Genomic DNA, 13,571 nt, shown 5'->3' on the forward strand with positions numbered 1-13,571 from the left:
AAGTACATTTATACTATAACAGCAATTTTAATAGTAGCAGTTTTGTTGTAGGATGCAAAATGGAACATCTTATGTATATGTTGTTTTTTTTGTTGTTGTAATATTGGGTTAGTCTATTTGGTTTACAATGTTACAATTACCGGTATTACTAATTGTTGTTTGTGTTACTTATCATCATGACTCACAAAATCTCAAGGACAAAACGCATGAACAATAATGCATATACTGCACAGATTTTATGACAATATATGATAAATCATGTCTGATTTTGTTATACACACATTGGGCCTGTTCCTATTCTAAATTAAGTGTTGCGGCCCTGCAAGCAAGCAGATTTATGAGACCCCAAACACATCGAGATCAACAATAGGCAACAACGTCAAGTGATATGGTGTGAAATACATTTCAAGAGGGTGAGAGTTGCAGCTGCTGTCTACAATGAGACAAGACAGGGCCAAGGTCACAGCTGTGGCATCGCTTTATGATCACTCATCACTCTTTACAGTTACTGTAGATCTATACCCTCGGTCCCAGAGCTCTTAAAATTGTTCAATTGTACCCTCTCAGTGGATGCAGTTACACATGAAAATCAATCTAAAAGCCCCCCATAAAAGGAATATTGGAGAAGAAATTCAGAAACTGTAATAATTCTGCATATGTATGCGTTCTGTTTTCTATAGTTGCGTCGTATTTATTATATCTTGACACACTTTATGTATTTAGGTAGTTGCCTGTAATGCCTTTTACCAATACAGTACTTTATTGTGATTATCTGTACAACTGTACACAAGTGTCACTCACACTGGTGTATGGTAGGTGTGAATGTTTGGTCGGAGGGTTCGTAGGCTCACACTGGCAGCCACGCTTCCGTCAGCCTGCCCCCAGGACAGCTGTACTTAATTTACCGCCACCAGAGTGTGAATGTGCGAGTACGTGAATAATGTATCCGTTGTGAAGCGTCTTTGAGTGTCCAAAAAAGCGCTATGTAAATCTGATAACGTCATTATTATTATTATTATTAATATTATTGAGTGTTTAAGGGGTTTATAATAATCAACAGTCATAAATTGCCAAAACTGTTTTATTTGTTTTTATGTGTTTTCCTGAGTAATCTTGAGCCCTATTTTAAGTTGTAAGCAAAAAATGTTTTATTTAACCATGGTGAACGATGAAATTATGGTTACTGTGTCTACCTAAGAGTCAGGAGATGTGTGTTCTCAAACCTCAGTTGAAAATATGCCTTCTCCCCATTTTCTTTCCTGGTTTCCCCTCTCATCTCAAAAGCATGCTTCTCCATGTAAATATTAGTGTGAGCTTTTTTTTGTCTATATCTTGTCTATCTTTTGTATAAGACAAAATTGAGAGTGTCGTTGTTGGTAGCAACCAGCAATTACCAGTAGTGATATCATCTCTCCACCTATTGTAGATCATTCAATCTTTGTAATCAGTTATGGGCTAAATATTAATTGTATAAAGATTTTATTTTGTTTATTTACCTACACTATAGGAAGTATTTTATTTTACAATCTTAATTACAATATACAATTATTAATACAACATATTTAATACAATGTCACAATAAATAAACGAAATACCAATGCAAAAAAATAAATGGTCATTGAATCAAATTATATAATAAAAATATACAATATATTTAATATAATGTCACAATAAATAAAATAAATACCAATGTAAAAAAAAAAAAGATCATTGAATAAAATTTAAAGAATTATGACATATACTACTAGCTTCTATGCAAAAGAGTGCATACTATACTTTAGCCGTTGGCAAGGCATTGTTGTCCTCTATGTACAATTCAGTACAAAGATAACTTGTTAAATTCCTCTTCGCTACCCCTGGGAGTTTGTTAATTTAGAGGACAGCTCGGGGACACAAGTTGACAGGACATATTTCCATTTCTCCATTGATTCGCAGTGACAGGTGACAGCGCTACAAACAAACAATGTGCAGTGTGTATGATCTAATGAAACAGATCACATCACATACCTTGTAATACACACGCAATACTGTGTGAAAGAATTCTGTAATACTTAAATATGAGAGCTCATTGCATCCAAGAAGTGAAATTCACACTGAAGCTTTGCAACCTTGGCTGATTTCCTTTTTAGTGCCATCTTTGCTTCTTTAAAACCCTGAAATTGATTACCTTTGTAATGAAAAAATAATAATTGCCCTTGCTTATCAATTTTAGCCTGTATCCAGACTTTAGCACACGCCGCCTTCCACCAAAGGTCTCATACTCAGCTGTCACCACCAGTCCTTCTAAGTCTGAGTTTTTTAATGAGCACATAAAGGAAGGTGTAAGGCACCTTGAGTATGAAACAAGAGCCCACAAAGCTATTAATAGTATTTGTTCTATACAATTGTGAAATGTCACTTTCAAGGGGGTGTTCATTTCAGGTGGAGGCTCACTAGAGTTGATTCTTCTTTTGTCTTGTCTTTTCTCCTCACCCGCTTAGTGTGTGGACCTCAGTGTTGACTCAAGATATATGTCCAGTTAATGCAGACAAGGAGAAGGCGACACAGTTAAGGTAATTCAGTTCCTCAGATGATGAAAAGTTTTTGCAGTAATGATCAAGTGGAATATTTGTGTTATTTTGGCCAAAGGTTTACCCTTGTCTCTTCCTTTCAAGACGCTTAAGAAGATGATGATCCAAAAAGACAAAAAAAATCATCACTGATTCAAAGGTTAGTACTTCCAGTTTATCATATCTTCCGTGTTTTATTCAACAAACGTGAGGGAAAACAACCACAAACACCTTACAGTTTTTTAACACCTAGGAACTTATCAAGTTAGCAAGTGCCCTCTGCTGATTGAATTTTGCAACATCAACTAAATGACTTCTTTCAATTATATTTTCAGTGAATGCAAATATGAGTGAAAATAGGGCATCATCATCAAACATCATCCAGTTCCAGTCTGAGCTCGCTCTTCTACTTCTCCAGTTTCTGCTTGACTCTCTGCAGATTGTCAATCTGCTCTCCCAGGTCAGCAACGCTGTCAGCTTGTTTCTTTCTCAGTGTGGCTGCAGTGGCTTCATGCTGCAGAGTGGCCTCTTCCTGGTCTCTGCGGAGTTTCTGGAACTTGGCCTCCCTCTTCTTGTTCATCTCAATCTGGGCAGATGTTGCTCCACCAGCTTCTTCCAGCCTTTCACTGATCTCCTCCAGCTCACTTGCCAGGTCTGCTCTCTGCTTCTCCACTTTTGCTCTGCCTCAAGCTCTTCCTCCAGCTCCTTGATGCGGGCCTGTACCCATATAAAGTCAAATACAAAAACTGATCACTACTGATTACAAGGATTTTCCAAACTCAAAACCCATAGTTGGATTGCATAGTTAACAACACAACCAATTTTAACCAATACAACAAATATTAATCAAACGGCCCATTTTGGGGTATGAAACCAAATTTTTGATAGGGCATAAACAGTATTTCACTTTTCATTAGTTGAGGAAATTACATTTTTATAGACTAATATGATATTACTTGCAACTCCTTTAGTTTTTTTTGGAGTTGCATACTCATGGCTTGTTCATCCTCTATTTTGCCCACGAGTTGGTTAATTTCAAAATCTTTCCTGTGAAAGGACGTGAATACATTTCAGTCAATTAAAACATACTTGTGTGGGGGTTTGTTGTTGTTGTTTTACATGTAACCTCTTACTTTTTCAGCCTCTCTTCAAGTTGTTGCTTGTCATTTTTCAGATCCATAAGACTCTCTTGAGCTAACTTTAAGTCCCCTTCAAGCTTTCGCTTTGTCCTTTCAAGAATCCATTCACACTTTTTTCTCTTGCTCCAGGGATCCTTCCAGCTGTTGGGGGTACTCAGAATTAGTTTGTTAGCTAGCTTTGGTTATTCACTAATTACCTTTCATTTTGAATCTTGCATCATCCACTTGCTGCTCTAGTTTTGACTTGGCCTTGGTCAGTGTGTTGACTTTGTCTTCTTCACTCTGAAGGTTATCCAGCGTTTGCTGATGAGCTTCTTGTAAGGCTTTCTTCTCCTTTGTCAGCTTAGCGATTATTTCATCCAAAGCAGCCGTTTCCTCAGTTAGGTTCTTCATCTATTCATGGAAATTTATTTTTATTTTCAGCTCATGCATTAATCTCTCTAGGGATTGGATTGTTTCAATAGTTGTACGGTAGCCTACCTTGTTTTCGGTGGCATGCTTCTCCTTCTCTACTTTATCAAGAGTTAATTCTAAGTCATCAATGTCCTTTTTTAGCTCAGAGGACTCATCTTCCAATTTTCGCTTCTTGGATGTTAAGTCAGCATTCATTTCCTCCTCATCTTCCAGTCTTTCTAAAAGTTCTTTGATTTTGGCCTCCAGCTGAATCTTGCTCTTGATCAAACCCTCACATCTTTCTTCAGCATCACAAAGGTTATCTTGCTCCTTTTACAAATAACACAGAATTGATTAGTTTGAACATTACACATAAATTCCAAATTTGCTGCTTTGCTCAAACTGTAGATTATGAACATCCCGCCTGAACTTGGATCTGTAAGTAATTTTTCTCTTGTAGAAGTGTGACCATTTTCTCTTCCAGTTATTTTTTCCGTGCTTCTAATTTTGCAAATGCTTCTTTTAATTTGGCAAACTCTTCCTTCATATTAGCCATTTCCTTCTCATTCTCTGCGGACATCAGAAGGGGTTTGATCTTAGAGAACATCTTCATCCAGGGCCAATTCTTGTCTCCCATGAAGGCACGGATGTTCCATTGGATAACAAGTAGTGCATCCCTGTGATAATCATTCACAAGACCATAACAATTCAAATCCCACGACCCAACCCAAAACACTATCTATCCTAACGTTTATGAAGAGCAATCAAAGAGTTTTAGTCCTGAATGAGCCATTTGAGTCATCTGTTTAAACATGCCCAACATACACATACCTGCATTCAACAATTTTCTGGAATTCAATTCTCGCCAGAACACCACGTGACCTTGCCTGGATTCGAGTAATTATCAGAGCTAAACGATCATCTTGCATCTCTTCAAGCAGACCAAGGAGCCCTGCTTTGAAGAACACCTGATTAAAAAAAATCTAAATTGTAAAAACAATATGATGTCAACTGCCAATATGTAAGTGATGTCCAAATGACGTGTTAATGAAAGTCTGTCCCATTAACACAGTTGTAAAAATAGTTATATTAATTTATTATATTATGCAATGTGTGAATTTAAATTGTTACTTTGGTGTGCCCCAGTTTGTACTGGTTATGATCGATGTCCAAAGAGCCTAACAGTTTCTCAGCTGCTTTCTTGTTATCAATGAACTGTCCCTCTGGGATAGAACTAGGATTTAAAATGTGATACCTTTTGAGATAAAAGTAAAACAAGAAAAGAAAAGGAACACAAGTGAAAAGAATGCATAAAAGTTTAAATTATAGAGCATTGGTTATAGAATTTATGAGTATGAGTAAAGCCATTGTGTAGACTCTTTATTTTGTTTTTAACAATATCTCTGTTTAAAATCACCATAGAGGATCCTGTTGGGGAAGCCCTTTCTGCAGATTCTGATACCTTCCAGCACACCATTACAACGTAGCTGGTGCATAACCAAAGGGTTTTCCATGGCCCCAGGATTCTTGGTCTCATTGGGGATGATGCAGCGTACAAAGTGGGGGTGAGTAGACCTCAGGTTGGTCATCAGCTTATTCAGATTCTCCTGTAAGTTCAGCACAGAAAACAGACTTTGATCAGTTATCAGAATTTTATGACTTTAAAATATTGTACAAGATACATTGTAAATAAACTTATCTTACCCTATGTAAGGCAGATACTGTCTGAAAAGACGAACCTTTCCTCTTGGTACCTTTACCCTTAGCGGCAGATTCTTGAGGGGAATAAGATATAATAGAGTCATTGATCATTTGAGGGGAGATGAAATTATCCAATCCAATCCAACTATATTTGCTAAGCACTTTTAAAGCACGCACAGCACACAAAAGTGCTCCCCTCTGAGCTTCAGTCTGGTTTTAGGGACAGTCAACTGACCTGAGACAGCGAGTGGGCTTGTAAGGGTGAAGAAGCTCTGGGATGTAGGGTGGGGCAAGACCATTTAATGATTTTAAATTTTTGTTTTACAATGAATCTTGGAGTGCACTGGCAGAGTCTAAAATTAATGTGTGGCTGCAGTATTAAATAGGTTTTAGACAATTTTTGGCACTGATCAAGGAGACAAATGGATGCAAATAGAGAGAAAGGAAAGGAGTATCTAGAACTGAACCCTGTGGGACCATACACGTGAGTGCAGCAAGGGACTCGATTGACACAGAAGGCCCTGTCAGTCACGTGCGACCTGCATCGCTTGAACGCTTTAGCCCTGATGCTGACCCACTGCTCAGGATGTCATGGGTTGTGTAGTCAAATGCAGCAGTTAATTCTGAAAGTGCAAGGATAACACAGGCACCGGAATGTGTCGCTAAAATGATTGAATTGAAACCCTTTAAATGAGTTGACTCTGGGCTTTGCAGAGTATTAAAAACGGATTAGAAGATCTCTAGAATGCTGTATTTATGTAAGAAATACATTAAATGAGAATAAACTATATTCTCACTGATTTTGAGAGAAACGGCAGTTTGGAGATGGGCCTGAAATTAGCAAGGGCTGTAGAATCAAGTCCAGTTTTTTTTTTTTTTAATCAAAAGTCAAACTGCATGTTTCGTTTTTGGGGACCACACATGGAAACAGACAGCTATTGATAATAGTTGGAACAACCATTTATGCAAATGGGAAACCTAAACACGACGAGAGATAATTGGAGAATAGGAGGGTAATAAGCAGCAGGGCAGGTGACAGGGAATAAAGCGTTGTAGAGGAAGCTGGGATACAGTGGCCTAAGAGCCACTGTAGAAAATACCTTGATATAAGGGAGTCCTTTGGACCCTGCTGAGAATTCAGGACAGAGGAAAAACAGTGGCTATTCCCCATACAGGGCATGACGCCCGCAGGGAATTAAAACTACAGCAGTCATTGGGAACAATCAAACAACAGATGAGAAGATTGTATTATGCATTTCTCAACTGTAATTGGTGGTTATTGTTAAATACAAACCTGAGTCAGCTTCAGCATAATTTGCAAAGAGGAAAGCCAGCATCTTAAGTGTTGATTTCTGATAAAGCCCAACAACAGTTTCATTCAGAGGATCCTTGTTCTTCACTAGCCAGTTGTTGATATAGTAATCAACAGTCCCAGCATGGTGCATCAGGGCAAATTGGGCCTCCGGTTTCCCTTTGACGATTCGGGGCTTTTGGAAATTGTTGGATTTGCCCAGTTGGTTGTCATAGAGCTTTGCTTTAAAGGTTGTATCACTGGCTTTGGGGAACAGGCACTCCTCTTCAAGGATGGACATGATACCCATGGGCTAGGGAGAACAGACGAGATGATGTGTAAAACCTACTTTGATTAAGATTTTTGAAAATGTGATTAACCTGTTACAACTAGTCTCTCACCTTCTCAATCAAATCAATACAAGCTTGTAAATCCATTCCAAAATCTATGAAAGTTCATTCAATGCCCTCTTTTTTGTACTCTTCCTGCTTCAGCACAAACATGTGATGGTTGAAAAACTGTTGCAGTTTTTCATTGGTGAAGTTGATACACAGCTGTTCAAAGGTGTTGAACTGCAAAAACAAAGGCCATGCTTATGATTACCTTAATTAGTTTGAAGCCTATTCAAACAAAAGGACACAACCTTAACATGTCTGAAATGAACCATCGCTCCATCACATCCCTCCCACACCAGCGCAGACACTTCACAAACACTAGAATTTCGCTGGGCATGAAAAATCCAGAAAACACACACTGTGCAGCAGTTCAGTCAGTTTCTGCAGCATCACTCATGCAACGGACTTAACTCACATCAAAGATCTCAAATCCAGCAATATCCAGGACTCCAATAAAGTATTGTCGAGGCTGCTTAGTGTCTAGAGATTGATTAATCCTCATCACCATCCACAGGAACATCTTCTTGTACACTGACTTAGACAGTGCGCCAACAGCATAGTACACCTAAAAGTAAAATCAAACTGAACGCATATTCAGAATTCATCTTGAAAGTACTGTACTGTAAGATTAGAAAACACACTTCACCTGGGCAACATTTTGTCCCTTAGTGACCTATTCATTTCCTACTTTAACTCTTGGATGACAGAGACCTTTGATGAGGTCAGCAGATTTCAGGCCCATTAGATAAGCTACTTTGTCAGCATCTGCGTCAGAGAAAATGATGGTCGTCGCAGCCAGTGCCTCACAATACAGTATTGCGCTTGTTTCTTTGTTGTAGCACTTTGTTGGATTTGCATTTATTTATTTATTTATTTTATAATAATATAATCACCCTCCGTGCCATCTGCCTCTGCCTGCTCTTCTCGCTGCTTCTGCTTAAACTTCATGTTACCGTAGTGCATAATGGCACATGTTTTTCTCTTCTTGAGTGAAGCCCAACACATCAAATGCATCCTGATCAACAGAGAAGAAAAAAAAATATGGTTGTGAGTCTTTTCTCCTACATACAACCAATTGTTAAGATACTGTGAATGAGAAAATTCGCTCACATCAGTGGCCATGAGCTCCTCAGAGTCAGTGATAGAGGCTACAGTTGTCTCTCCTTGGGAGATGAATGCATAGTCGTAGGGGTTGTTGCTGATGAGCAACATTTCTAAAGTTATATTGAACAAAAACCCCAAAATTTTATTCATTAGAGTGCCTGAAAATGCCCCTATAATAATGTTAAACAGTTTACTGTAATTCCTTGTATCTTGTTTCTTCCCCAGAAGTTCAGGTTTCACCTGAGACAAGATCTGGTAGAAAATATGGTAGTCTCTTTCAGCTTTGAGTTGGTAGGTCACACGAGACTTTTCCAAAAGGTCTAGTAACAATTTGAATGTTATTGTTTTGACGCATTGATTGAGCAGGATCTTAAAATTGTTGTAAATTGTTCCACTTACAAGTTTCAATATCAGCAGAGGCCAGTTTTCCTCGGTTGTCAAAATGTATTCGGATGAATTTACCCTACATCGAAAAGAACCACTAAGTTTTCTTGTTTCATTTCAGTTGAGAAGTCATAGTGCACAACCACTTACAAATCTGGAAGAGTTGTCATTTCGAATGGTCTTGGCATTTCCAGAGCCGGGTTTGCCTGGATGATTTGATCCTCCAGGGTACCCTGATTTGTTAAGATACATATATTCATATCCATTAAATCAAGCCAGACAAAATGTTCCTCACCGTTTTCAGTTGTTTCATTATAACTATACAATAGTTATACAACACATTTTAATCAAATAAAATACAAAAAAAGAAAACATGTAACACAAACCTTCTTCTCAACAGCTGCATCTTTCTTTCCAGAACTTGGAACTGCAGCAATGCTGGCAAAGTATTGTATTACTCGCTTGGTGTTGACAGTCTTTCCAGCACCCGATTCTCCGCTGAGTCCAATAGAGACAGCATTGGTTTAGAACAAGATCTCTAACTTTTAAGTACTTAAGAAGTGCATTTTTTTGTGACATACGTGATAAGAATGGACTGGTTTTCAATTCGTTCATTCATGTCAGGTCAAGTCCCTTAATCACAAAAGAGTCTGAAGTGCTTCACAGACCCACAATCCGCATTCCCTGATCTAAACTATGACGTCTACATTAGAAGTGAGTTTTTTAAATTGTGTACCTGCCAGCATGTACTGGTAGGCGTTGTCCGAGATGGAGAAGATGTGAGGAGGAGCTTCACTCCTCTTCTTTCCCCTCTAGGCAACAACCACCTCTTGGTTGTAAACTGGCAGCGACTTGTAAAGGTTGACAGTCACACAGAACAGACGAGAGTAGGTCTGTCATAAAAAAAAATGAAACAAACACGTTTTAAATTCTATGACATCAAAAATGACAGGAAATTACAATGATTGTCTTACGTAGATCATCCATGCCTCTTAACGCTCTTTGAGATTAAACAGCACAGCGGGTTAATGGAGGAAAGTAAACATGGCCATGTCTTCAATTTTATCAAACTTTGGTGGGTTCTGAGGATGTATGTCACTATCCTTTACTGTCACAGTCTGCAGACAGATAATAATTCTTAATAATATTTCATGTGATGTCTGAATGAAACGGCTTGGAAGAGCGTACCTTTCCAAACTCAGTCTCAGCAGTGACCTTGTCACCATCTCGACTCATTATAGATGCCTTTACAAACTCAACCTCTGGGTCAGGAACAAAACATTCCTTCTTCATGTCAAATTGACGGGTCTGAGCCTCCAAGCACTCCCTATCTGACTTTCTCAATTAAGGACCCAAACTCTTTCAAGGCAGCATCGCCCATTTTAACCTGTTTAGGATGAGTACGTTTATAGATAATACAATATGTATCATGCAAGTGTATTCAATTGATTAGACCAGTAATTCTTAACCATGGGGCACCTACTAGTGGGGAAATCATTTAAATGTTGCACCTGTGGGCCGCAGGGCAGCGCATTTGAGCAATTAAGTATAAATGTTGCCAAAGAGATGCTCAATTACAATTCAGCTTCCTGCCACTAGCTGACAGTAAGGCGTCAGTGTCACTGGTTTGCATGTATGTAGAAGTAGAAGCACTAGAAGAAACCTAAGTTATTTTGATTTTTTTTTTTTTTAAAGCACAAATGGAAATCGGAGGTGATGCCAAACCACACCAAAAGGAAAAAAAAAAAGTTAAAAGGTGTAAGGCGATTTATTTTAGACTTAATAAAGTACGGCTTTGTAAACGGAGGTCATGAGATGAGAGCCCAGATCGGGCAACCTGACAAACAAACATAAAGAAAAAATAACAATCACATTTTATGAATGGGCCCCAGGCCACTCCATACTGAAAAAAGTTTAAGAACCCCTGAATTAGACTGACTATGACATGATGCTGTTGAATTTATGATGAATATAATGTTATTCATTACAGCAAAGATCTGAATGTCAGTTTAAAACAAATTACAGACTATAGCTTAATAAGTGAGATGCAAATTAAATAAATACCTGTCCCTGAAACTTCCACTTACATATAATGATTTGTGTGCTAAACCTTTGGTGTCAATAATGGTATTTCATTAAAATATACATGTTAAACATAAAAATAAATCCCCCTTACTTTTTATGGTGTGGTTTGAGACAGAAATCCGTTTACAGTAGTCCAACCTGATTAAAAAAAAAGAAAAGAAACAAAAGCCAATCACCTAATGTTATAATAAGCACAGCAATATGTGAAAAATATGACTAACTTCGTATGATTCTTCGCTTACCTGTTGGCTAAGTGAAGTGAGGAGGCATGTACCTTACAGCAGTCCCCTCTCCATTAATAAAGGTTGTTTGTCTGCCAAATATGGGATGCAATTTTGGATAAGGGTTGCACAATATAAAAAGCATTCTCTTAATTGGGTGGGATGCTCTGCTGCTATTGGTTGCTTTCATCTTGTGACCAGCAAGGCCGCTGGGGAGCGGTGAGGTGGCAAATCACAGACCAGTTTGACATAATTTCCCGCATTTACGGAACATAACAGAAATGCATTCATAGATGACCACCATGTATAGTACTTGGTGCCCTCCAGATTATGACACTGTGTACTGTAGATGTGTCATAAAAAAACAATCAGGTTTTAATAATTCATACAGTGTGTACAGTACATGCCATCATAAAATGTTGTTACAAACTCACTCAAAAGTTGAATCAGCCAAATAAGATTTATGCAAAAGACAGACAGCTCTTAAATCCGATATATCCACAGACAGATACTATAAATTAATTGAACTGAAATGTTGTCTCAGTTGTCTTCCAATTTGGAGTTCAAAAAACAAAACAAGAAAATTATTTTGTCATCTATTGAATCAGCTGTGGTCACCTAATCAAAAAGTTCACTAAAGGTCAGTTGTGAAGGTGGTAGCAACACATTTGTGACACACCTTGTGAGACTGAATTGTTGCAACTGCTGTTGAGTGAGCCCGAAGGTCATGGACTGACTTCACTCACACAACTGCAAATCCCTGGAAGGTCTACACGCTTTATCGCCTGGTGTCGTCATAGCATTGTTCTTTTTCCTTTGGCCTTGACGATAAAGATAACCGTGTGAAATTCTTGTCTGGATTGTTTCTCCCTGTTTGACAAATACTACAGCTGTCCACCCTCATGATGGATGAGGGTTAACAGGTGCAAAGAACTCAGAAAATATGTCTTATCTTATTGAAACTATGTCTTATCTTATTGAAACTGTCTTTTTTTCTGTGATCAGAATCTTTAGCTATTGTATATTCTTTAAACAGAATACAATGTCAACAAATTCATTCTATTCTCGTCACACCTATTCTATGGGATGTCTGCATTCAGTTTCATCCCAAAAACCTAAAAATGTTTTTTTTTAATGACAAAAATGGACATAAGTGTTTTTCACATAGCAGTAACGATATGCTTGTAAAAAGCACTAGCTCATTTAAGGTCAAAATCTGATTATTAGATAGACATAACTTGTTGAATGACCGAAATTTGTGAAGTGTGCAATTATGTAGCGAAACACTGAATTTGTTTTCACATTGTTGGCCTCATTCTCAACTGTCTTGTCCATCTTCGCCGGTGATATCACACCTTCAAGTTTTCGAATTTTCGAGACTCCCCCATGCTAAAGTCATTTGTAGAAGAAGCTTAAAGGTAACAATAGTCCAAATCTAAGCAGGAAGGGAAACACTATGATTTTGTTGTGTCCATGTTTTGTTTAGAATTAAGAAAGAATATTTCCATCTTCTGTACTTTATATGCAGATTGGAATAACAGGCAGTGTGGGACAAATCTGATCTTCTGCTTTATTCTGATTTCTGCCAAGGAGGGAACCACTCCACCATTCCTCACGGTAAAGTAACAGTACAGCAATATCTTATTTACGAGTGTGTTCATCATGTATACTTAATTGTTGTACTTTATAGTACTGATTTCACCATATGCAAACACCCCCACCCCCGCAGAAAGTTTTTGCATGGGTTTTCTTCTCCAAAACATGGTTCCTAGGTTGACTGAAGACTCTAAATTACCCATGGGCGTGAATTTGAGTGGGAATGGTTGTTTATATGTGCCCTGCGGTTGACATTGACTGATGACTAGTCCTGTTGGTGGTTTTTTTATAAAAATCAAAGCAACAACCTATTGCTGGAAGGCACATGTAAAAATAAAGCTTGGCTTCATCATGAACAAACAATTTAACATGTTGCCGCAACATGAATATGATGATATTTAATCTACCGTACTGTATGTGCTTTTGTGTCGGCAGTGTCGATGTATGTAATGCTTGCTTTTTCTGGTCCAGCCATGGAAATTACTTTGACACTCTGCTCTTTTCTGCAAATACCGTAGTGAAATCCATCAATGCTTTTTAAGATGCAGTTCTTAAAGGTAGCAATATTATTGTATTAAAAACTCTATAAATATAATACATTGATTTAGAATATCAATCTTCTATTTACCCTTGCAGATAAATAACAGAGCCACAAAAATAATACAGTCAACAGTCTCATTAACGGTCCAAAGTCAGTATGAAGTTCACAGTGT

The 13,571-nt window shown here is 38.0% G+C and overlaps 1 pseudogene; it reads right to left on the reverse strand.

The window, feature by feature from the left end:
• Positions 1–3,793: 3,793 nt before the first annotated feature.
• LOC147181831 (myosin-7-like) lies at positions 3,794–10,337 on the reverse strand (annotated as a pseudogene).
• Between the last annotated feature and the right edge of the window lie 3,234 nt (positions 10,338–13,571).

Source organism: Leptonotus elevatus, chromosome 1, assembly GCF_054856555.1.
Source record: "Leptonotus elevatus isolate MCC_2025b chromosome 1, RoL_Lele_1.0, whole genome shotgun sequence".
Classification (NCBI taxonomy): Eukaryota; Metazoa; Chordata; class Actinopteri; order Syngnathiformes; family Syngnathidae; genus Leptonotus; species Leptonotus elevatus.